We start from the raw sequence: 23,447 nt of genomic DNA, 5'->3' as shown, positions 1-23,447 counted from the left end.
TTGGCGCCACTCTGGCTGCTGTCCCAGTTGGCCTGGTCCTACAGCAGTGGAGTCCCGCCCTGCTTCTGGGTTGGGCCAATCAAAGGGTATGATTGCTCTATTTCCACTTGGGCTAGAGCCGGCTATCTGAACCCTGAAAGCTTACCTTCCTTTCCTCCCAAGTCTGCAGACAAAGGCAGCTTGCCTGGGAGCAGCAGTGTGTACTACAGGAGTCAGTCTGTGGGAGTCAGGGTTCCAGCTCCTTTCACGGTGACTCCCTCCACGACCTTGGATAAGTCATTCTCTGATGGGTCTTGATCCTGCTGTCTATAAAATGGGGATTCTTGCTGGCTTTAATGGGCTACGAATTCAGGAGGGGAACTGGAGATCTGGAACTTTGAGACTAGGGTTCCTTCTCGCTACCCACCGAAAAAATTATCATGTAGCTTGTGTGAGGCCCTGGGTTCAAGCCCCAACACTATACCAGTAAGTCAATGAGATAAACCCTAGTCAACTATAGTATTTAAGACATTACTGTATAGCAGGCTCCTTCGTTTTTCTTATCAGTACTTGATAACAAGGCCATAAGCCAAGCTCTTAGCCCCGCCCCATCGTTTTCTTCTAATATATTAATAATCGAAGAGTCACTCAGTTAGGAAGTAATGGGACTGGGATTTGAACCCAGGTCTCTCTATCCCCGGAGTCTTTAATCCTTTCTTTAAGGCTACCTCCCAGAATTATTAGGCTTGACTGTGTAAACTGAAACTTGATCCCATAAAACAATAAGGGTGTCAGGATGTATTGGAAGCTCCTGTAGATGAGGAGCTTGAGCCACTCAAGGTTGTGTGACTTGCGAGGGTCTCTCTTTTTGTCTTTTGTTTTTGCGACAGAATCTCTTTATGTAGCCCTGGCTGGCCTGGGGCTTGCTGTATAGACAAGGCTGGCCTTGAGATCACAGAGCCCGGGTCTCAGTATTGCTGTGGTCTCAGCTTTCTGTCTTCTCTTTACGTTCATTTTTCTGTGTGTCACTAAATTTTTCTTTAAATTGTAGTGAAGAATGCATATCCTAAAATTTGTCATCTTTCCCATTATGTGTGCGTGAGTATATGGGGCACATGTCCACGTTCACCAATGTGGAGGCCCGAGCAGGACATTGGGTGCCTTCCTTTGTTGCTCTCTGCCTTTCCATCTTGACAGGGTCTCACCGACCCTGAATGCTCTTTCAGCGAGGCTGACTGGCCAGTGAGTTCTTGGGCTTCACCTGTCTTTGCCTTTGATGTGGGAGTTACAGGCACATTCATTTTTGCCTGGTTTAAGACAAAACAAAAAACAAAAATGGGTGCTGGAGATTCAAACTCAGGTCTCATGCTAGCAAAGCAAGTGTTTTTTACCCATTAACCCATCACCTTTGACCCTCAGGTTCCACCCCCCACCCCCTTTTTTTCTTTTGAGACAGGGTGTCTCTGTTTATTTAACCACCCTGGCTGTTCTGGAATTTTCTCTATAGACCAGGCTGGCCTTGAACTCACAGAGATCCACTTTCCTCTTGGGATTAAAGGCCTGTGCCACCAATGCCCAGCTTGACTCTCAGTTTTGAAGGTGTACAGTTTAGTGGTGCTAAGGGTGTTCTCATTGTGCAGCCATCACTACCATCATCTCTGTAACTTTAAAAAATAGGTGTTGTTGATGATGATAATGATGTGTGTGTTTGTTTGTATGTGAGAGTGCAGGTGTGTGTGTGTGTGTGTGTGTGCCATGGTGTGTGCTTGGAGGTCAGAGAACAACTTTTGAGGGTTGGTTCTCTCCTTGCACATTGGGACATGGGATAAATTTTAGGCCATCAGGTGTGAGACTCTGACTTACTTGCTGAGCCTTTTTGTTGGCCCTCCAGAACTTCTTTATCTTGAAAAACTGAAATCCTATTCATTAAACAACAACTCCCCACTCCTCTCTTCCAGCCTGTGGCAACCACCACTCTATTTTCTACCTCTATGAATTTGACTAGAAACCTCCCATACGTGGAATCACACAGCATTTGTCTTTTTATGAATGGCTTGTTTCACTTAGCATAATGTTCTTAAGGGTCATTCATGTTCCTTTCTGAGGCAGAATAATACTTCATTGTATGCATCACATTTTGTTATCAATAGACAATCTTCTTTTTTCTTTTTCTTACTTCTTGGCTATTGTGAATAAATCGGCTACAACAGCCCTGGATGTGGAACTGTCTTGTTAATGCTGTTTCCACCTCTTCTGGATTTGTATTCAGAAGTGCATATTTAGAGTGGGCACATGCATGTTCGTGTGTGGGTGCGTGCGCGCGCGCGTGTGCACACGCGTGTGCACTCATGCCAGTGTAGGATGACTTCAGGCATTTTCCACTGTTTTTGAGACAGGGTCTCTCATTGCCCTGGAATTTCACTGAATAGACTAGCCTAGTTGACTAGTAAGCTTCCAAGGATCTACCCATCATCGTCCAGCTCACAATTGCTAGGGCTGCAGAATGTACCACCAACCCAGTTTTTTGTGTGGGTTTTAGGGATCCAAATTCAGACCCTCATGCTTTTTTTTTTAATATTGAAATAAATTTATTTAAAATATTTTTTTTTTGTTTAAAAAAACCAAAAAGTTTAAAAGTTTGGCTTTCAGCACATATCCAGGGCACTGTAATGGCCTTCAGAAACGTTAAAATCATAAACACCAAATGACGAGTCTGGGTCCTCCTTATTAACACAATGCGACCAATCCCGGTCTGGTGCTCTTTAAGGCAAAGTTGCAGATCCTCATACTTTTAAGGCAGTGTTTCACTGACTGAGCCCACCTGCCCCATTAATGTTTATTTAAAAGTGATGTTCATCGTGTTTTACCAATATGTTGTAGGAACTAGGCTAGATACTTGATACATGCTGTCTCATTCTGCCTCTATATTAGTTGAGTATAGCAGATAAGATCAGGTCCAATTTATGACCGACATAAAGGCCCAGAGAGGTTAGTTATTTGCTCAAAGTCCCACAGCCACCAAGCCTTGAGGCAGAGTGGAGTGCTGGCTGCTGTCCAAGTCCTGCCTGCTTTTAATTGTGGGAAGTGCTGCACCCGCACGGCCCAAGCTTCACCTGCCTGCAATTTTCTGTCCGGGTTGTGCTGTTTCTCTGTCCTGCTCACATTTCCACCATTTTTGCTGTGTATTCAGTCTCTTTGGAAACCCTTCACTACTTGTATGAAAGCCCTTTGACTGCCAGGAAGGTTTTGTGTGGTGGAAACTGACAGAGCAAGGCCTGTAATTTGCTTTCTAATCATAGACCTCCAAATTCATACTGGCTGCCGGGATCTCCTTCCGTATCATGTGGCAACCAGCTCGTAGATTCTCAAGGAAACAGCTCCAGAGGGCCAGCGGTTGGATCATTTTTGTGGATTTTGCTCATGTGAGCCAGCTTTAAAATTTGCATGCTCACTGCCATCTTTCTGGGTTTTTTTTTTTTTTTTTGTAATTTTTTACTTTGTATTGTGGAGAATTTCAAATGTATAGAAAAGTAGAGAAAATAACAAGAATTCCAAGAAGCCATCCTGCACAGGCCTTCTAGTCAACGGCATGGAAGATGGGCTTTCCTGAATTCATAGCTCACCCAGTAGATGCTCAGTAAGTAAGTGAGGACCAACTGAGTGCACATCCCTTCTCTCTTCTGAGTCTCTTTTTCCCCATCACTGCATCAAGGGACTGGGACCAGTTGATTGTCAAAGACATCCAGTGGCCAGAGCATGCATACCAGTGTCAGATACGGTTGTTCAAGTCCATGTGGTGCTATTTATTAGCTGGGTGTCTTTAGGCAAGTTAGTGATCAGTTTTACTGTCTGTAAAATGGGTATAGAAACAGAAGTATATACTTCTTAGGTGTGGTTGTGAGCATTACCTCAAAGTAAAGCAACTTTCTAGGCTTGTTTTGTTTTGAGACAGGGCTTCCTGTGTCACAGGTTGGCCTGGAACTTGCTATGTAGCCAAGGATGCCCTTGAACATCTGGTCCTCCTGCCTCCACCTTCTAAATGCTGGGATTCTAAGTGTGCACACCAGGTGCAGTTTATGCAGTGCTAGGACTGAATCCAGGGCTTCATGTATGGTAGGCAAGCTCTCTGAGCTGCATTCCAGGCCTAGCCAAAACATTTAAAAAAGGTTTTTGTCATTGATGTTTGTTTATTTTTGGTGTGTGTGTGTGTGTGTGTTTCTGGGGATCAAACCCAGGATTTTGCACTTCTAGACAACTATCTCCCCAGGTCCATTATCACTAGCACTTTAATTATTGCTTTGAATATTAAATATTCTAGTGGGGTGAATCCGTGTGTTTAAGAGTACAAAAATAAACTGGAGTCTACAAGAATCAAAGCCCTAGGATTTGGCTCCTTTTTTTGTCCCAGTCAGCAGACAGTCTGAGACTCAAGAAAAGGTTACAGTCAGAGCCAGTGCTGCAAGAGCGGAGGCTGGGAGCAGGCCCAGAGTGGGGGCCATGCAGGCTGGCTCCATCTCCATGTTTCTCTTCCACTTGCCCCATGTGGGTCCAGTGGCCCCCAGGATAGGAGCAAGCCAGCAGTCCCCTCCCCGGGTGAGGCAGGCCCAGCTGGAATAGCCCAGAGGTGGAGAGAGTAGTGACACTGTGGGATATCTTGTTGCTAGGAGACCCAAGGAGGCAGCAGGACCCACTGCCAGAGGTGGGAGGGAACGGTGATGGGTTGATGTGGAGATGCAGGGCACGTGGCCCCAGATGGGCTTTTGTAGGGTTCTGGGAGGAGATGGTGGTACAGACATTGGGATCTTTGCCAGGAAGATAAGAGTGGGTAGGAGGGGCAGAGACTCTGGAGAACCTTCTGTAGACTACGGGCTTAGGACGAGCTGTTCATTTCTTCCACTTAGCTTCTCGAATGTCAAAATCAGACGAGCCTTGCCACCCTGCTGTGCTTGCTGGGCCCCATTCAGCTTCTTCATCTGCAAGATGGGTTCCATTCACTCCAAGATGTGATTTAAAATGTGCCTTACAGGGAGGACGAGCGAGTGCAGACGTGAGGCGTTGCCACGGTGCCAGCATTGCTCATAGTTGCTTTTTTTCTTTGCTGTAGAATGAAGGGATTGGACCCCCTCTGGCAGGGCTAGATTCACGGGCAGGGAGCCCCAGAAGGAACTTCCACTGTGGGGGGCTGTGTCAGGAGATGATGGGGACCTGCTGGCCGGGCTCCCAATTAGTGAGCCACAGGGAGTGGCTGAGAAGGGCAGCAAAGTTCAAAAGCAGAGGGGGGGCAGTTCTCTGTTGAGATCCTAGGAAGGACTTTGAAAAGTTCTGGCCTGAAGCTGTGAGTGTGAGTGGCCAGAGATGAGGGTGCAGTTTCTCTAATTGCTGCTTTTCTAATGTAAATAACGCATGTCCACATGTCTACCACAAAACAAGCAAAACAAAGCCCAAAGAAGCAAAAAGAAACGATTCCATTGTTCTGAAAACCCTCTGGTTAACATTAAAAAATTATATATTTTAAAGCACGAGGACCTGAATTTGACCTTAGAACCATGTTTTTAAAAAATGCTGGGTGTGGTGACATACGCTTGTAATCCCAGCACTGAAGGTCTAGAGATCCTTGGGGCTAGGTGGCCAAGCAACCTCGTCTACCTGGGGAGTGTCAGGCCATCAAGAAACTGTCTTCAGACAACAAAGTTGTCAGTGCCTGAGGAATGTTGCCCTCTGGTTTCCACATGCATACAGGCACAGGCACATGCACACTAAAGATTTGTGTGTGTGAGGGTGTGTGTGTGTGTGTGTGTGTGCACGTGTGTGTGCACTCACATATACCCATGGAGGCCAGAAGAGGGCATCAAATCTCCAAGAGGTGATTTTAACAGCAGTTGTGAGCTGCCTGATGTGGGTGCCCGGGACTGAACTCAGGTCCTCTGAGAGAACAGTACCTGCTTGTAACCACTGAGCCATCTCTCAAGGCCAAGATGATTTTCTAAATTAAACATGGTAGTTTGGGTTTGTAATCCCAGTTCTTGGGTGGCTGAGGCAGGAGGATTGTAAGTTTGAAGCTAGTCTGAGCTACAGAGTATGATCCTATCTCATATATATATATTTCCAATCTTTCCATTTCTTTTCTGTACATACACTTTTTTAGCATTTGGATCATATATTTGTATTTTGTAGCTGCTTGATTTTTAACTCTGTGTTATAGCCTTAATGACATAGCAATGCATTAGATCTGCTTCATTTGTGTGTGTGTGTGTGTGTGTGTGTGTGTGGTGTGCATGTTCTGTGTGCACTCGTGGGTGGGTATATGCACATATATGTGTGCACAAGGAGGCAGTGATTGACATTGGGTGGCTTCCTCTCTTGTTCCCCACGTTATTTTTTGGGAAAGGATCTCTTCACTGAATCAGGAGCTCTCAAGTTGGCTATACATACTATCTGGTCAGCAAACTCTGGGAATCTGCCTGTCTCTGCTCCCCAGTGCCTTAACAGTATCCAAATAGATACAGCTTCCTAATGCTAAGTCCTTAACATCCAGACCACAGTAGTGAGGTGAGTAGCAAAGGGAGAGGCGGCGGCAGCCACTGAGAAGGGGCCCCTGACTGGCCTGGCAAGGCTAGATGGGTGAGCTGCAGGGTAACCTATGCAGTTGGCTGTGTTGGCTCACACTGGTCAAGGGAGATTGTGCAGGTTCATTGATCCAGTCTGGCTGCTTCTCCTCACACCTGGTAGGCGCCCCTCCCCATCTGTGCCCTGCCTGCCGCCATAAGCACGGTCACCAATCCAAGCCATCCATCCTCGAAGCTGGCATGGCTTTCCTGGCCAGGTTGCCACACTAGAGCATTCACATAGTGAGTAGTGATCTGTGGGAGCTGGTGGTGGCAGTCAGAAGCCCTGACTGTGCTGTCTCTTGGCTTCTGAAAATAGCTTGTCTGTTCCAGGTGACTGGACTACCAGGTGTCTGTAGGTGCAGCCATTGGCTTGGTTATTGGAGGTGGGGGTGGGGAGCAAGGGGGAGGGAGAGACAGAGTGAGTTGGGATGGAGGATGACTGGGGAACCTCTTTATTGGTTGGCCTCTGAGCCAAGGATTTGGAGTCGGTGGGGATGAGAAAGAGGCAAGCCAGGCTCTGCTCCTTCTGCTCTGCAGACCTGGGGACGATCTGTCTTTTCTTTAGGAAACAGCAAAGGGGCAATAGGACCACTTGCCCAATCTCCACTGAAAGAGCCTGCAGAACTCTGGAGATGGTGGCCAGGTTGGGATAGGCTTGGGAGGGAAACATGGCAATGACCCAGTATATAACAGTGTCCTGCCAAAGCCATTTTCAAATTTTCCTTGGTGGAATCTTTACTGTGGGGTAGTGGGATTCTCTCTACACACACACACACACACACACACACACACACACACACACACACAGAAAAAATATATATGTTTACACACACAGTTTTTCCAATGTGTGCATGCATAGAAAGAGTTTCTTAAAATTAAGATATGAATACAACACACACTCACACACGGAGCAGACTTACCATAGTTAGTTAAAGACCACCTAGGGCAATGTTTCTAAGTACTCATGGACCCAGAGTACATAACACTTGTCATGTGCATTTTCCAAGGGAAAAGCCTGCAGTTGTCAATGTATTTTCAAGGAAACCATGTTTCCTAAAAAGTTGAGATGTCTGCCCTTCACCCTGCTCTTGCTGTAGGTGAGGAAACCAAATGCTTGCTCTTTATTTACTTGGTTTACTGAGACAGACTCTCTTTCTACAGTCCTGGCTGTCCCAGAACTGGATATAGACCAGGTTGGCCTTGAACTCACAGAGGTCTTTTTGCCTCTGCTTCTGGAGTGCTGGGATTAAAGGTGTGCGCCACCAGGCCCTGCTGCTGCTGCTCCCTCTTCTTCCTCCTCTTTTTTGTCTTGAGATAGGGTCTTACTCTGTAGCCCAGGCTGGCCTAAACTCACTGTCCTCCTGTCGCTGTCTTCCAAGTAGTATTCATTGAACACTTGCTTTAATTGGACATTTTCCTTTTTTGTTTTTTTCTGAGACAGGGTCTAACTATGTAGCTCTTACTGTCCTGAAACTTACTGTGTAGATCAGGCTGTCCTTGAACTCATAGAGATCTGCCTGCCTCTGGTTCCCAAGTCCTGGAACTAAAGGTGTGTGCCACCATGGCTGGCTTATTTGGATGTTTTCTAAGATATGATATGTTACCTCTGTTTGTCCTTATAATAACCACATAGACTTGTAGACCAACATCAAGCTCTCCTTCTGAATGGCTGAGGCAGGACGTGACTCCAGAGGCTAAGGTTGCTCTGGAGCTGTGGAGTGGTTCTGAGCATCTGTACTACAGAGTTCAAAGTTTAGCATCCATCACAATGACAGGGGAGTTGATGGACACTTGAGCTGGCTTCTGATTCAGTAGGTCTGGGTGGATTCCTAGGACCCATACCAGGAGTTCAAGTGAATCTGGTGCTCTAGGAATGACACATGGGAAAAGAACTCGCACCCTCCTGCTTACTGAGAGGGAGAAATGAGTGAAGGGAAGAGATGTGATTCTTTTATCACCCATGTTTGTTTGTGTGTGTATGTGTATAATGTGTATGTGTGTGTATAATGTGTATGTGTGCATTCATGTGTGCATGTATGATGTGTATATGTGCATATAATGAGCATGTGTGTGTGATTGTATGTGTGTATAATGTGTATATGTGTGTGTATAGTGTGTACATATGTTATAATGTGTATGTGTGTATACTGTGTATATTTATGTGGGTAATGTGTACGTGTGTGTATAATGTATATGTGTGTATAATGCATGTATGTGTGTGTGCATGTGTGTGATGTGTATGTGTATAATGTGTATGCAATATATATGGGTGGTTATAATGTATATGTGTGTGTATAATGTGTGTATATGTGTACATGTGTGTATAATGTGTATATAATATGTATGCATGTGTAGTATATGTATAATATGTATATGTGTGTAATGTGTGTGTGCATGCATATGTATGTATAATGTGTACATGTATGTTTGATGTGAATATGTGTGTAATGTGAATGTATAATGTAAATGTGTGTTCATGTGTATAATGTATATGTGTGTGTATAATGTGTTATGTGTGTAATGTATATGTGTGTGTTCATGGGCATATTCATGTCACAACATCCATGTGGAGGTCAGAGGACACTCTCACATTTTGATCATCTCCTTTCACCTTGTTTGAGGCAAAAGTCTCTCTCTTCTCTGTAATGTTTGACAGGCTGACTTCCCTCAAACCCTGGGCAGTCGTCCTTCCCCTCCCTTCACTCCCCCCCTTCACTGTCTCCTCACACACTCTGGGATTATCGCATGCACATTACTGCAGTTATAGAAATACATGCCTCCTTGCCTGGCTTTTACTGGGGCCTGGGGATTTGAACTCAGGTAGTCAGGCTTGTGCAGCAAGCTCTCTCCCCCACTCAGCTCTCACCCTTCTCATCCAAGAAGCAGCTCTTGGTCTTACCTGGACTATTGTAATGTCCCAGCTTGGCTCCAGTTCTTTGCTGCCCTGTAGTCATCTCCTCTCTCAGGCACAAACCAGCTTTAGTCATATCCCACCTCTTCCCCAAGTCCTCTGCCCACTTCTGTTATCCCTGTCACTGTGAGAAGAAATTTCTGCAAAGATGTCTGGTTCCAATACTCAGACTCTGGTGGCCACTCACTACACTGGCTGTGAGTTTTACATTTTGTTTCATTTCACACAGATCACACGAGGCTAGTTGCTAGACAGGGCAGGAAACCACCTGGAATGTCATTCAGGGTTCTGACTGGCACCATCTGCCTCTCCAGTCCCTGTGTCAATGCTCAGCACCCCAAGTGCCAAGCCACGGGTGCCCGGTTCCTGCACCTACCTTGTCCTTTCTCATTGTCCTGTTATGCTAGCTTTTAGTCCAGACTGTTCAGTCCAAGTGCCACCTCTCCCTTAAAGCCTTTGACATCTGCTTTTCTCCAATTTCTTTCCTCTCCAAGCTCCCCCAAACATCATCCTTTGCTTTGTACCTTTCCTGATTTCTGTATTCTGCCACAATTGGCTGGTGTCCCTATTTTATTTTCTACTGAGCTGTTAGCTTTGAGATCACGTGACCATTTTCTACAGCAAGCTCTCACTTCCCACCATAGGTCCCTTCCAAGTATACAGAAGATCTAGATAAATGCCACAGACTTTTGCACTGGTGCACTGGGAAAGCAAGTATGAAAATGTGTCTTTCCCATCCTCGAGCTGCTTGAGGCTCCCACCAGTCTGATCCATGCCCAGAGAACCACAGAAGCCAATGGTTATTTTGGGCAGGGAGATAAAAGTCACAGAGGGCCCTGTTGGCCAGGGGAGTCCAAGCAGAAGCAGTTGAAGCAGAAGGCTGTGTTTACTCAAAGGCATTTTCTCTACCCAGCCTGGCCTGGTTCAAGTAGATGGGAACACCCAGACATCGCTGCTTGGCTGCCTTCGAAAGCTGGGATTAAGCGGTGGTACAGTGGCTGGTCTGGCCGTCTGGTCTCTGCAGATGGTGAATGAGGAGAAGGTTGCAATGACTGGAGATAGCGCCAGCTTGTGCAAATGGAGTATTGGCTGGGTGGTAGCAGGGTGGAGACTGGGAGGCAAACATATATTTGTAAGCAGAGCAAGAGGCAGCAGGTGAATTTTTGTTTGTCCTGGCTTGGTAGTCCTGGTTTTCAGATCAGCTCTAATTTGAATGCAGAGATTATTGGAGAGAAACAAAGAAATATTTTGCTCTTCTGAGACCCTTATGTTCACACCCCAAAAATCTTGATCTCATAGAAAACGTTTTTTTTTTTTCCCCAAAAATTTTCTTTCCTAGGCTTTTAATCCCAGCACTTGGGAGGCAGAGGTATGCAGAACTCTGTGAGCTCAAAGCCGCCTTGTCTACATAATGAGTTCCAAGACAGACAGAGATACACAGTGAGACCCTGTCTCAAAACCAAAACCACAACCAAAACCAGAACCACCTTTCTAGAGCTGGGGAGATAGTTTGAAGATCCAAGTTAAATCCTCAGGACCCATGTTTTCTGTCTTATAGCTTGGAATGATGGCACAGTGGCTCCTGCTTGTAATCTCAGCACCAGGAAGCAAGAGACAGGTAGATCCCTGGGGCTGTGAGAACCCTGCTGTGAAAACAAACAAGGTGGACAGCATCTTTAGAAGGACAGCTAACTGCCCTTTGTCTGTTACTGCACACCGTCACACATGCATTCCCATGCATGTGCACACACGTATCCACACACACAGGCACAATAAACTTCCTTATTGAAGTTATAATAGATACAAAAATGCATATACGTGACTCACAAATTGATACAAGCTCTTGTGTGGTTGTCTCTTGTCTCAGCATTTCCACAGTATATTCGTGTTCAGTCAAATGAGTTCAGGGTCATGAGGGGACAAGCTCCAGGTTTCTGAGGCTGAATCTTGACATAAGGTCCCCTATCCATTGTCAAAGGCACACTGCACTAGTGACTTTTCTTTCGTCCCCTGTAAAATCAAAGTGGATATGTGATTTCCACCTTATAGGGTAGTGAGAGATTTAAGATGGAAAGTGGAGGCAAATTGCTGGGCACCGTGCCAGCCTGTAACTGAGGATCCTAACCCTCTGCAAAGATGATGCTGATAGGTAATGACGGCTGGCCGCAGCCTCAGCTCACACGGGGACCACAGGCACACAGACAGCTCTTCTCCTATTGTCCCTCCCCTTTGCAGCCTCTGTGTCATGCTCTCTGAGATCTCCTCTGACTGCAAGGAACCCGTGATGCCACCACAACAAAGCCTCAGCTGACACTCGGGCTCCTGATGGCAGGCTGGGTGGCAGCCTGTATCCAGCGGGAACTGGGCCACACTTTGCATATTCAGGCCCCATAGTGTAGTTCCCAGACTCCTAGAGGAGGGCAGATTTCCCAGGCAGTGGCTGCAAGCATGGAGCCTCCAGAAGGAATTGTAGCTAAGGTGAAATTGAGGTAACGGAACTCATCCTCAGGGGTGTCCTGACATTCTGGCAAACTGACTCCCCTTGCTTCCTGATATCCGGGGTGAAGGTGACCATACTGTGCTTGCAAGCCCGCCAAGAAGGATGCCTCATAAAGCTACAGTATATCAGGAGGTTAAGAGCTTTCTGCAATTCACATAACCCAGGGCCAGTGGGCAGAGTGCTGGAAGGAGGGGGAAAAGGCCAGTGTTGTGTCTAGCTGTAGCTGTAGGCGGTTGTTTGCAGAGAGGAGCGGGTGAGGAGGGACTTCCTGGGCTAGTCAGGACTTCCTGACTGGAGGAATGGCCATGGGAAAGGGAAAGTTCACACAGGCAGAGGAGAAAGCACCTGTGAAAGCAAGCTTGTGGCCAAGCTGCTGTATCGTGGGGACCCAGAACCGTCAGTGTGACAGAGCCAGTCTCATAGGTTCTGAGACTGAAGCTGAGGCACCAAGGAGAGATCAGACTGGCAAAGCAGTCAAGCTGAAGGCAGTTCTCTCAACAGAGAACGGGTGCTGCTAAAGGCTCTTCGCTCAGAAGGAGAGCAGAGTCTGCTCCTGGATGTGCCCTGGAGATCAGCAAGAGTAGTCAGTTGTCCATCCACGGGCATGTCCAGCTCTGTCCAGGGCTTGGTTGTGGGAACCGAGATGGCAGTGGAGGGCAAGCCCCTGTCTGTGAGAGGAAGCGGTGTTAAGTCAGAGTGCCTCTTTGACAACTGAGACTGGAATTCAGGAGAGAAGGCGTGCTGAGCTGGGAGGAACATGGATGGAGGAAGCAGAGAGGCGGTGCCCAAGGTGAGGGTGGGGGGCTTTCCTCGGAAGGAATGTCCTTGGAAGGCATGCAACCTTGAGGATATATGGATTTGTACTACAGTACAAGGTGACTGTAGAGGTAGCTGAGAGGTCTCACCTATGGTAGGAGAGAGCATGTGAGCTGCCAGGTCCCTTTGGTGGCTTATGTCTTGTCATCCTGTAGCAGTGCTAACAGGGAGTGCCCAGAGCACCCGGGTCCCCAGGTTCAGGCAGGTCAAGGCTTTGCCAAGGTCACAGAGCTCTTGTACTGAAGAGTGTCCCCATCCCGAACCAGCTCTTCCCACAGGTAGTTTCGCTCTTTACCATGCTGCCCTGGATATGGACTAGTTGGTGCTTTATACTCATGGGCTGCCTGCAGCTTCGGGGCATCAGCAGCAGGCTACACCAGACTCTGTGGGAGCATGTGGTTCCCACTCTAGGCCAAAGTTCAAGGGGAGGCAAGTCCCTTGGGACTGCATTTTGGGGAGGCTTCCTAGTCAAGTGGAGAGAGAGGAAAGAAGGCCAGGAGCAGCTAGCAGGGGAGGGTCCCTGCCCCTGTGTGCTGTTTGTTGTTCATCTAACCCTGCTTTCTCCTTCCGCTCCGACCCAGCCGCCCTGCAGTGCCGTCCATGAGTGCCAACAGTAAGGGAGAGGCTGCCTTGCCAGGCTGAGCTTCCCAAGCCCACATGGGACATGCTGCTTTGGAAAGTTTGGCTCCAGTAGCTTCCTCCCTCTGGCCCAGCTCTCAGCTGCCTGGGGCTTAGCTCAGCCCACCCAGGCCCTGCTGCCCTCTGGGGCTAGAGCCGGATGTCTTGCAGATCTCTTGCCCTGAATTACCCTCGTTGTGTGACCTCTGTTTTAATCCAGTGTGTCTTAGCTGCCCTCTCCTCCAAGGTATCTTTTCTCATCTCCATGGGCTCTGTTAGAACTCCAGAGTATCTAAGGCCATACTGATCAGAGGAAACACCGTGTGAGCCACATGTGCAAGTCATACATACAATTAAAAAGGCCAAAAAGCCGCTTGCGCATGCTTTTAGTCCCAGCACTTGAGAAGCTAAGGTGGGAGGGTCCCTTGAGTCCAGGAGTTCAACTCCAGTCTGTTGGGCAGCATAGCAAGACTTTGTCAAAACAACAACTAAAACCCAAAACAAAACAAAAAGAACCAAGCTGGGCATGGTGGGAGGCGCAGGGGATGGATCTGTGATTCTGAGGCCAGCCTGGTTAGTTCAGCCACAGGGTTCATCAGTGCAAAGACCCTGTCTCAAAAAGATCAGGTGGGGAGCACCTGATGTTTTCAACATGTACTCACATACGTGTACACCCACATATGCATACATACAAAACCAGGACTGGCATTATAGCTTAGGGGTAGAGTTGTCTAGAATGCCCAAGGTCCTGGGTTGGATTCCTAACCACCCCACCAATGAGATTATTCTAATGTGATTTTATTTAATCTAATACATCTATAATTTTAATTAATTTTTTTTTTGAGATACTAGCTCAGGCTAGCCTTGAACTCCTGATTCTTCTGCCTCCAAAGTGCTGGGATCCCATATCAACATGCCTGGTCTCATAATATTAATATAAGAATGACTGAGATATATAACATTCTCTTTAATTTTAGTACTCAGACTTCAAAATCCATCATTTGTCTTATGTTTACTGCACGTTTCTATTTGTACATTTCTGGTAGTCGAGAGCCACCTGTGGCCAGCAGATTCTGCATTGATTAGTGCAGGCCTTAAGGCCAGGGGGTCTCAGTCTGTGAGGGTCGAAGCTCTGGGTTTGGCAACAGCTGGCTCTGGCGGTCACATTCTAGTCCTGCCATGTGTCAGCGGGGTGAGCTTTGGCAAGCCACCAGTCCTCCGAGCCTCAGTCACTTCAGCTGTAAAAGGGATTAGTAATTTCAGGGCTGGAGAATTGTTTTGGGGATTAATCACACAAATACGTGTCTAGTGCCAGGCTCAGGAAATGCTCGGCGAGTGGCAGCATGGTTATTCTATGGGGCCCTCTGATGTGCTGGCATGTGTATTGTCCTTACCCATTGGACCATTGTGAATTCAAGGGCACACTCCTCAGTTCTTCCTTCTCTGGTGTCAAGGGCCTGCCTCGGTGTAAGCATCACCGAGGGGTCCAGCACTGAGAACACCTCTAGCCCCTCCCTGTTCCCTCAGTAGGCCCTGGGTGATGGAATCCCTAGACCTCCCCCCCCCACACACACACCTGCTTCAGCGAGTTCTGCTTTGCTTGGGGCCTGAGTTCCTCCTCTGAAAGGCCGATGGGTGTTGGGAAAGAGTTCCGGTTGATGTTTGGTGGAGTCCCTGCCCTCCAGTGGTCTTGGAGGCCTGGGGCTGATGCTGTGTGCTCTGCCTTCCCTGTGTCCTGGCTTTTGTAGATCTTGGACTTTAACACCTTCAAATCCCCTTATTTTGAAAATGTAAGAGAAAAGACTTTCTCCTCCTCCTTAGGCACAGCAGAGAGGAAGTTCAAGTACCCCATCCTCCCAAGGCTCTTCTGGGAGCCTGGGCTAAATTCCCATCACAGCATTCCAGTAACAGATACAGCAGGGAGTTTCTCTCAACTTATAGGTGACTAAACCGAGGCTCAGAGGGGTCAAACAACCTGTGCAAGTTAAACAGAAGGGAGAGACAGCCAGGGCTGGAAGCAGACTAATTTACATCTAACCATGATTCGATGGCTCACCGGGGTCCCCGATGTTTCTCTGTGGAGCTTTCATGAGACATGGTGTTGTTGAATCAATTCCATGCCTCAATTTCCCTGCTTGGGGAATGGAAGCAGAAAAGTAACAGGGTAGTGATTTCAACGATGCCCGTGGAACCATGCATTCTCTAGAGTCCCCATGGGGTTTCTTGTTTGTAGTTTCTCTGGAGAAATTATGTGGGGAAAGTGGAAAGGACCTGGTCCGGAGAGCCTACATTACCATACAGAGTGACCTTGGCCAAATCACTTACCACTCTAGGCCTTGGCTACTTATTTATAAATTGGGGGGAGGGGATGGCATTAACTCAAATGGTACAGTGAAATTAAGTACTTTACAAACTGGAAAGTGATAATAGTAGGAATAGAAAATAATCACAGAAGATAATGGTTAAAAAATCATAGCAATAGAAACAAACATTCTAGAAGTAGCCCAACTTTCAGTGTGTCGTCACTAACCGGAAGTGAATTGGTCCCTTTGGGTATGAATCCAAAATGAAGTCTGGGAACATCCTGCTCTGGTCCTGAAGTAGTCTGTGTTTTCCTGGGAAAATGAGAGGCTCCATGTGGCCAAGAAGGCTGGGAACCAGGCTCTGCCCCAGGGGAGGGCCGGGGGTGGTAGTGATGTCTGGGGAGTGGGGGTGTCTGGGAAGAGTTAAACTGTGAGGAATGGGAGGGCCTTGGCTTTTCAGGCTTGGGAGCCTGTGGTAGAGAAAGCAGAAGAGGAAAGGTCATCTTGGAAGCCAAATGCTGAGAGGCAGACAATGGAAGGGGACCCTCTCCACAAGCATGTCCACAGAGCAGCAAGTCCCTCTGATGTCACTCCTGAGTTTGGCAGACTGCTCCAGTCATTAATTCAAATAAACACTGAGCTCAAATGGTGTGTACTCTTGAGGGTCAGTGATTTGCTCCTAAGGGCCTGTGTGAGGCTTCCTGAGTGAGGGCAGCCAGGAGATAAGGTCCGGCTTGAGTGGATCTCTTTCCCACCTCTTGTAGGGCTAGGGCGCGCGCGCGCGCGCGTGCGCGCGCGTGTATGTGTGTGTGTGTGTGTGTGTGTGTGTGTGTGTGGTGTTGCTAGCTGCTAGCGTCATTCTTCTCTTGCCCATTCCTGGGTCTAGTGGGTGGCAGGCAGCAGCAGGGTCCTAGGGGCTAGCTCTTGAGGAAGCTCATGAGGACTTGTCTACACCGAGCAGAAGGCCTGGTTGGTGGGAGAGCAAAGAATTCCCCAAGGAGTGCTGGGAGAGAGCGTAGCCTACAAAGTGCCTGGTTTGGGGCTCGGATCTAGTGTTACCTGAAAGAGAGGGGTTGGGGAGGGGGAGAGGGTACAGGACAAGCCTAGCAGAGATGGCGCCCCCCCACACACACATACACACCCACTGAGAAGATAACACTGACAGGACTGTAGTGTGCTTGGGTGGGTAGATGACAGAGGGCTCACACCACATCTGGGTAGATTCACAGTTTCAGGATGTCCAGTACAATGACCCAGAACAGTGGCCTACACATAGTAGGTATGCAGGATGATTGGAAGAATAAAGGAAGGGCTGAGCATGCCCGGTGATGTTTAGGAGTGAGGGTCACATGGGTTGCCATTGTAGAACTGTGGTAGCAGTCATTGGTGACCATATCTGAGTTGCTGCCATTTCTCCCCGGCCTTCCCCACAAAACTGGGGCCCAGAGACAGGTTTAGTCCAAATCTAATGCTTTCTTTCATGGTTTACAAACTAAAGCCAAGAGCATGGCAGCTACCGGCCAAGAGTACTTGCTGAACCAGTTGCAGAACTAGATTGGAACCCAGTCCCTCTATTTTCCAGAGTGCTCTGCTGCTGCCAAAGGCTTGGGTAAGAAGGAGGTGCCCTGGTGGAGCTGGCTTTTTGAGTTGTAACAGTGCTGCTGGAGGGGAGGAGCAGGGTTTAGCTTGGCCTTGAGCCATGACCTCTGTGGCCCCTTCTTAGAACTTGGCTGCTCACATCACGGTGTGTGTCTTTAATATATAGTAAGCATCTTTATACAGGTACAACCCCTACAGGATTCCTTCGCTGTTACACTACTGTCATGGTCACAGAGGCACGTAGGTACTGGGGCACACACACACCCAGGGGACACTCAAGCCTGGATGATTCCCAGAAGGCAGTTGCCATGCCATTTCCCCAGTGGGAGAAGAACGCCACATCCCAGGCGGGTTCTGCCCGGCGCTGGGCTGCAGGGGAACGAAAGGGATCTGCAGGGGAGTGAAGGGGATCCGACTCTGTGGGATGGGAGGCCCACAGAGGCTGAGTCACCTCTTCTGAGTCAGGGATCCTCCTCCTTTTCCTCCCCTCCCCCTCCCTCTCTCCCTGAGCCCCCACTAGGGCTTGGCCCAGCGAGCCCGCGAGCGAGCGAGCGAGCTAGCGATCGAGAAGGCCGGCTGTCCAGGACCCCGGGCAGAGACGGCCACCTCGGCCCGCAGTGGACCGCGCGGGTGGCGGGGACAGGAGAAAGGGCGGGGAAGGCGAGGCAGGCAGCCGAGGAGGCGGAGGCTGGGGTTGGGCGCCGCTAGCGAGGAGGCAGGCTCACGGCCGCCCCTGGGCTGGGCAGGGAGACCGCGGCGGGGGCGGGCCGCGCGGCGGGCGCCAGGCCCGGGGCTGTGGGCACGGTGCCCAGCCCCCGGCGCACGCCGACCGCCGCGGCCGCCGCCGCTGCTGCAGTCGGCATCCATCAGCAAGGCGGGGGTGTCGCGGAACAGGCTGCTCCGCAGAGCCCGCCCGCGCCGCCCCGCCCCGCGGCCTGCGGGCCCGGAGGAGCCTAAGGGATCGGCCCTCGCCCAGCCGGTCCGAGATGGGGACCCCCAGGCCCAGGTAGGCACGTGGCGACCGGTGATCAGGTGGCATGGGAGCCCCGGGTGTGCTACATCTATGTCCTCAGGGAGAAGGGGCGAGAGTAGGAGCTCAGTCTGAAGGCTGTTGGCCCCCTTGGCCAACGTGGGGGAGACCTTTGCTGGTCCTCTCACCTTTGCATTCTCTTCAGTGTCAGAAGTGTCAGCTGGCACCTTGGTGTAGAGAGTCGTTGCTGGGCGATGGGTTCAGGAAGCTGGCCCACTCTGTTCTGGAAAGCCACCCCAGCTGTCTCCTTTGGTTCTCTGGTCTTCTCTAGGCTTTCTGATGCTAGAGGTTGGCTCCTTGGGGAGTTCTTGGCATCACCCTCATCTTCTGGTTACAGACTCACTTGCATTGGCTCCTTATCCCTCCTCCTTTCCCTCCCTGAGCTGGGTGTATGAACCTTATTCCCAGGACCTCTGAGAATTCAGACTGGCATTGTCCTGCCAGTAGTTGTACCCCCTGATGAGAGGTAGATGCCTAGAACCTTCATGCTTGTAGAGGTTGAGTCCCTAAGAGACTCAGCCTGTCTTGGGGACAGGTATTTATTGGGTGCTGAAGCCACTGACTGGCTTACATGGGCCAGAGACTCCATAGTGTCTTGGAAAAGCTAAACAAGCACCCGGAAAACATTCTGAGGCTGCTGCCTCTCTAGGACCGACCACGGTTCTTGCTTCTTGTTTCCCCTAGAGCTCTGTGATGCATTGGTGGGGGAGAACACTAACCACGTGTTCCCACCATCACTCTGGATTGGCATGTCATCTCTCCTGCACCAGAGGCTCCTGTTCCAGGCTAGGGCATCTAGCCTCTGGGGCTACCATCCATCTGCTAAGGCTCACAGAGGCCAGGCTGACGGAGCAGCTGAACCCTGCCCAGTTCCAGAGAGCCCCTAAGTCAGACCCTTGAGATGCTATGGGTCTGCTTCCCATCCATGACTCCAGATGGAGCTTGTGGTAGAGGCAACATGCGCCAGCTTCTACTCAGTCATGGTGGCCCAGAGAGACTCTGTTCAGTCATGGAGCTGGCTGTTGTTGATCAGCCTGGGGTCCCACTTGCCTAGAAACTGTAAAACTTACAGAAGATAGTCCCTAGGATTTGGGGGACACCTGAAAGCAGTCTTGGAGGAGGCTACTGGGGAGGGCTTTACTCCTGTTAAAACATCCCCTGGGCCTGTGGCAATGCTTTGGGCCCAGCTCTGTGAGCTTTGGAAGGGGTTCACCTGAGAACAAGGCTGGGCCCTGTGGTTCTCACTGAGTTAATATAGAAAGGGAGGTAAAGGTGTACAATGACTTGTCCAAGGTCACACAGCTCTGTGGAGAGAGCCAGTGCTAATGTATCAGGACTTAAACTTTTTGATTAAGATTTCTTCCTTGCCCAAAGGCCTGCTTCCTGTCTGCTGTGGTTGTTATTTCATACATGGTACTCTGCCAGGGGATGTATTAAAGGCTGGAGGCCGTGGCCCACTTTTGGAGAGCCCTCACATTGCTCCCCAGTTCTTGCTTCTCCCATGAGGTGAACAGTGGAGGCCAGGTCATAAAGGGCCTTGGGTCCTGTTGGAGTATACAGATTGGAAAGGACTCTGGGGTCCAGAGAGATTCTGGTCCTGAGCTGCCAGAGGTAGTAGAAAAGGTCTCTTGATTGAACAAACTGCAATGGAAAGGGCTCTGTGGGCCACTGTCTAGAATTCTCTGCACTCTTTATTAAGGGAGATGATTGTTTCAGCCTGGAGTAGCGACTGACTATCAGGGAGATGGTATTTACTGAGCACTTACTATGTGCTGTACCCCAATAAGTGCTTCGTGCCCTCTCCTAGCAACCCTGTTAAATAATATTAGACACTTTTGACAGATGCACGGAGTTCTCACAGCTGGAAAGTGTGGGGCTGTAGGAGCCCAGAGCCTCTGCCTTTATCATGACAGTATACCTGGGACAGTGTCTGACAGCACCTGGTTAGTGTCCAGTTGAACTTGTAACTAGCTGGTAGACCGGGACTGGTCCGAGAGAAAAGCCCGTGTGCTGAGTCTGGCAGAGGCAAGGGTAACGCTGGCCTGGATGCTACCAAGGCCTGGAGGAGTAGGGTCAAAGAGATATGAGTGGGAGGGGTTGGCATTGGCCGTCTGCTTGCTAGCTGGCCTTGGCACTTGCCCCCTGCTACATTTGGTAGAACTCCAGTGGCCAGAAGCCACCCAGAGGAAATGTTGAAGCTCCAGCCGGGACAGTATCCCTGTCAGCAGGGACCTATGCCTGACTGGGGGTGGCAGCAAGCTGGCCCTGCTTTTTTTTTTTTTTTTTTTTTTTTTTTTTTTGTAGGAAGGAGACTTATGGATAAGAATAGCAACAGCTAACATTTATTGAGCTCTTACTACATGCCAGGAACTATTTTCATATCTTACGTGTACAACTCCTACATTCCTCACAAAACCCTGTGAGGTAGCAATTTTTCTTCTCCCCACTTTGTAGGTCACTTTATAGGCTTGCTGAAGGAAGCTAAGGGGTGGGAGAGGCAGCGTGGGGCAGAGCCACTTTCCAGAGCTTACATAGGTAGCTAGCCTGTACCTTCTAGAGGTCATTTTCCAGTTTTTTGTTTTGTTTTGTTTTACTTGGAAGCAGTCATCAAACCAGATGCGTGCCATTCCTCAAAAATCTCAGTTCTAAGCTGGGCATGGGTGTATATCTATAATAGCAGCACTTGGAAGGCTGAGACAGGAGGATTGCCATAAGTTTGAGGCCAGATTGGGCTGCAGAATGTTCTCCTAGCCAGTCAGCATTAAGTCACGTAGTAAGATTCTGTCCCAAAAGAAAGAGAGAAAGAAAGGAAAAAAGAAGAACAAAAAGAAAGGGCCAGCAATGGCTTAGTGAGTACAAGTGCTTGCTCAAGCTTGATGATTTTGGTCCATCTACAGTAGAGGCAAGGACGGACTCCTCAAGGTTGTCCTTTGACTGCCATGCACATTCCATGGGACACACACCCACATCCACAGTTATGCATGTATACACACTCAAGCACACACACACACACACACACACACCCTCTCTAAAAGTCTGAGTAAGTCATGAATGACAGAGTCTTCCTGGCTTCAGAGGTAAGCTGGGCCCTTAATCCTGACACTAATGCTAGGTAAGAGTTTGAATGTTGTAGGGGTGTGGAGGGAAGTGAATGCCTTTGAAGAAGAGCAGGTGATACCGTGTACAGGACAGAGTCGGGGGGGGGGGGGCGGAGCAAGGAGCTGAGAGGTGACTCAGAAAGTCAGCTTGTGCTTTCATCTCTGAGCAAGCTGTGGAATTCACTCTGCTCGTGTACTAGCTCTGTGGTACTGGGAGTATCACTTGGCTGGTCTGGCCTTCATTTTCTTCATTTGTAAAATGTGGCTGTGGGACCCTCATGTTGGTTATTACATAAAGGCTCTCCATGGTGCTGGCACATTGCAGCAACTCTATGAGGGTTTTTCCTCTATCCCTTCTGTCTCTTAAATGTCAGCCTGAGGTATTTGGGCTGGACGTGAGCCTGGAGGTTCTGGGGACCTTTGGAAAGATTTCGCCTGCAGAGGAGCGTGTTAGGATGGTGTTTGGGGAAGATCTCTTTGGCAGGTGTGTGGCCCATAAAGAAGGGGCAGACTTTGACCTTGCAGAGAAGCCTCCTCTTGGAGCCTTGGGCTGGGAAGGGAAGAAGGTTGAAACTGCACTAAGATGTCCCTCCGTGGGTTGGTGTGTGACTTGCCAGGTTGAGGGAGGAACAGTGTGAGGGTGCATTTCCGGGGGTGGAGAGAGAGAGCCATGGGGAATTCAGCTTGAGGCTTAGTGAGACAGAGAAGGGCTGCTCTCCTGTCAATCATTCCGTGGGCTGGGCAGTATCTTATTTGAGCATCTGGCTTTTTTCTTTTGAATGAATTCCTTTGGATAAATCCCCATCAGAGCTCGTCTATAATAGCAGCAAATTGGGACTAAATGTCCAACAATAGGAAGATGATTGAGAGCGTTTTGGAACATGCACTGTATAAAATAATATGCAGCGGTGAACAGCCACTGATCCCCTCCTCCCAGAGCATGAAGCTGGCTGCTGCAGAGCTTTTTGCATCCTTTGTGTGTGTCATACTTATGACTGCCCAGTGCTAGAGGTGCTGTGGCTTCTGTGAATGAAGAGGTAAAGGCTTACCTCGATCTGCCTTGACGGCGGGGTTCATGTTTCTTTCCTTGCCATGTCATTGGCATGTTGCTCTGTGATCAGAAATGTTTGGCTGGTAGAAAAGTGAAGAGAGGGACAGATTTATTCAAGGTCACGTACTTTTTAAACTTTAATTTTGAAAAAAAGACTTACTTCTATTTTATTGTTTGGGTGTTTTGTCTGCATGTGTGTCTGTATCCCACATTCATGCTTTGTGCCCACAGAGGCCAGAAGAGGCAACAGAGGCCCTGGAACTGGAGTTACAGGGGTTGTGAGCTGCCATGTGGGGGCTGTGATTTAAATTCTAGTCTGGGGCGTCTTTGAAGCTCTCCTTTGTTTATTTGTTTGTGTATGTGTGTTTATTTGTGACTCGTGTGTGTGTGTGTGTGTGTGTGTGTGCGTGCGTGCGTGTGCACACACATGCATGTGGAGGTCAGAGGATTACCTTTGTGAACTGGTTCTCTCCACCATGTGGGTTTTGGGGATTGAGCTCAGAGACTCGGACCTGGAGGTAGTAAGCACCTTCACCCCTTGAGCCATCTTAATGGTCCAGTCTTACTAGTTGTAAGACCTAATAGCTGCCACATTCTTACCGCTGATGTGAAGTTGCATCTCTATAAATCCACTGTCACTAGAAAAAACTCCTATGTGGAGAATTCACTGAACACACTGAACCTGCTAGTTGAGCGGGCACAGTATAGCAGTGTTCACCCTCATCATCAAAGGGCTGACTTGGAGCTGAACTCACTGGTGCTTTACCCAACGTTCCCAGAGGGCACCCTATGGAGCATTGCTAGCTCAGGGAAAGATAAAACCTTAAAGTATGCTTTTACTAAATGCATGTTGCTTTCACATCTTTGTAAAACCAAAAAAAAAAAAAAAAAAAAAAAAAAAAAAAAAATCATGCATTGAGGACCATTTATAATA

General features: G+C 48.8%; 1 protein-coding gene across 10 annotated transcripts in view; it reads left to right on the top strand.

The window, feature by feature from the left end:
* Epb41l1 (erythrocyte membrane protein band 4.1 like 1) overlaps positions 1–23,447 on the top strand; it is a 120,949-nt gene that overhangs the window by 34,598 nt on the left and 62,904 nt on the right. The window contains exon 1 of one of the 10 annotated variants that reach the window (XM_051188032.1): positions 18,053–18,340. The exons of the other annotated variants lie outside the window; for them this stretch is intronic. The gene's annotated coding sequence lies outside the window, so the exon portion shown is untranslated. Of the gene's footprint in view, positions 1–18,052; positions 18,341–23,447 lie in introns of those variants that run through there. 10 annotated transcript variants of the gene reach the window in all.

Source organism: Phodopus roborovskii, unplaced genomic scaffold (assembly GCF_943737965.1).
Source record: "Phodopus roborovskii unplaced genomic scaffold, PHOROB, whole genome shotgun sequence".
Lineage (NCBI taxonomy): Eukaryota > Metazoa > Chordata > Mammalia > Rodentia > Cricetidae > Phodopus > Phodopus roborovskii.
This window is presented reverse-complemented; position numbering and strand designations above follow the sequence as displayed.